Source organism: Corvus brachyrhynchos, unplaced genomic scaffold (genome assembly GCF_000691975.1).
Source record: "Corvus brachyrhynchos isolate BGI_N302 unplaced genomic scaffold, ASM69197v1 scaffold245, whole genome shotgun sequence".
NCBI lineage: Eukaryota > Metazoa > Chordata > Aves > Passeriformes > Corvidae > Corvus > Corvus brachyrhynchos.
In genome coordinates this window covers 3,984,274-3,986,392 of record NW_008238988.1, presented here as the reverse complement: position 1 = coordinate 3,986,392, position 2,119 = coordinate 3,984,274, and the positions used below count along the sequence as shown (strand labels likewise).

The window sequence follows — 2,119 nt, the reverse complement described above, 5'->3', positions numbered from 1 at the left end:
TTTTTAAAAAAAATAAAAAAAAAAGGGGAAAAAAAAAAAAAAAAAAAAAGGAAAGGAAAAAAAAAAAAAAAAAGAAAAAAGAAAAAAGAAAAAAAGGGGTGTCAGGGCGCTGGAGGCAGCCGGGCTGTGGCAGAGCAGGGCTGAGCAAGGCAGAGAAATAAAATTCAGTGCCTGAAGAAAGTAGCTGGGAGAGCAGGATGGGAAGCGCAGCCCAGCCCGGCTGCCAGCCCTGCCCGCAGCTGCCTGGCCCTGGGCAGAGCTGCTGCCCCGCCTGCAGCCTGCCACGGGAGTAGGAGCATCCCAGCCTCTCCCTCTGTCCCCTCCAGCCAGAGAAGTTGGGAATAATTCCCGCGGCCAATAAAACAAGTGGCAGAGATGGACAGTGTTACTTAAATAAACAAGGGTCTCTTTAAAATTCTCATCCACTTCAGATGTCTAAAGTAAGATTGTGATGATTTTGTCACGGTTTGGTAAATTTACCCCTTTAAGAGGCTTTCATAAATCCCAGAACACACCTTCAGCCAGATTTGAATATAGATTTAGGTTTTAAAACCCAGAAGCTGGGAACACCGCTTTATCAAAGAGAATTTCCCTTTAGCTTAGCAATGTGTCGGAATGGCTCTTGCAAAGATTGGATCTGAGAGGGGGAAAAAGGGGGAACCTTCTTTCCTGGAGCAATCCTGCACACACTTTGCAGCTGCCTCTGCCTTCAACCTTCTGCAGCTCGGGGAAAAGTTACAAAAAAAAATTTGATAACAATTGTTGCTGCTGTAGGATCTCGATTTTTAAAAATTATTATTTTTTACTAATTTTTTTTAAACTTTCCCATCTCTTCTGGTCCGTTTGGAAAGCGTTGCAGAGCAGGTACAGTCCCAGAGATCCAGACTATCTGGGGCTAACGGGGAGTGAGTGGAGATGTGTGATTTTCTGCCCTCTAAGAACTTTATGCTCAGAGAACCAAAATCTGCTTCTGGGATGAAAAGAAACTGTAACTTCTGCTTCTCAGTAAGTTCTCCAACTTTCCGATGCCAGTCGGGTTACAAAGCCATTTTCTCTCTCTGCATAGCTGTCTCTCTTCTCTCCTTTTCTCGCTCACCCTCTTCACTTCTCCTTCTGATTTAATTTCCGACTCTCCTCGCTATCGCGACCGTTCCGCGAGGGGTTTTATCGCCGTGTGTGTCGCTCCCAGGGCTGAGCTGCTGCCCGCGGTTATGATGACCAAGCTTGGGGGGAGGAAAATAAGAAATCATTTATTCAGGTCGGGTGAAAGTTAAGGAATGAAGCAAGAAAAAAAAAAAAAAAAAGAAAAACCCACCCCAAAGTGAACCGATTTATAATTTGTCATCTTTGTATCTCTGATCGGCTCTGGAAAGCGATGCATGCTACGCGCTTTTAAGCTTTTCCCTCATCGGATTTGTGTCTAGTTAAAATATTCCAGACTTTCCTTGAAGTTCATCTGCAATTCAAGTACCGGTTGGAGTTTATTTTAGTTTAGAGGGGGTTTTTTTTGGTTTGTTTTTTTGTGGTTTTGTGGTTTTGTTTTGTGGTTTTGTTTTTGTTTTGTTTTTTAAGTTCGACACTCCCCTCACCCCAAAATCTCCCTTTCTGGGGGTGCAAAGCCAGAGACATTGGTATAGCTGCGTCACTTCGAGAAAGGGTCAGATTCGTTTTAAAATCCCAGAATGTTTAACCAAAAAAAAAAAAAAAAAAAAAGCCCCTTCTTTTCCAAGCGTCTGGGAGGGGGATGGCGGAGCCGGCACCTCTTTTGGGGAAGGAAAAAAAAATGTAAAAGAAATATATGAAGGCAGCATCTTTGCCTAGATGAAACCAAGTCTCATAATCGGGGTGGGGGGGACAGGAGAAGGAGAAGAGGGGATGGTGGAGGTATTTCGGGGCGATCTGAAATTTGGCCAGCTCCTCTTGGAGCCAGGCAAGTCCTAAAAATGTCACCCCGAGAGCAGCGAAAGTGAGGTCAGACTGGCACCTGAGGGAAGGTCTCATGTGCAACGAGGCGGAGGGGGGGAAGTAACCCCCTAAAAAAAAAAAAACCCAACCCCCAAACTTTAAACAGAGAAATAAATGATCAGTGTTAAATAAATAAACCAGCATTTGGGTGAGG

At 44.3% G+C, this 2,119-nt stretch overlaps 1 long non-coding RNA gene across 10 annotated transcripts in view; it reads left to right on the top strand.

Moving 5' to 3' along the window:
* Window positions 1-38: 38 nt before the first annotated feature.
* LOC108447811 overlaps window positions 39-2,119 on the top strand; it is a 96,753-nt gene continuing 94,672 nt past the window's right edge. For all 10 annotated transcript variants that reach the window (XR_001863504.1, XR_001863502.1, XR_001863501.1 and 7 more), the window contains exon 1: window positions 39-1,005. This is a non-coding gene — a long non-coding RNA (uncharacterized LOC108447811). The remainder of the gene's footprint in view (window positions 1,006-2,119) is intronic.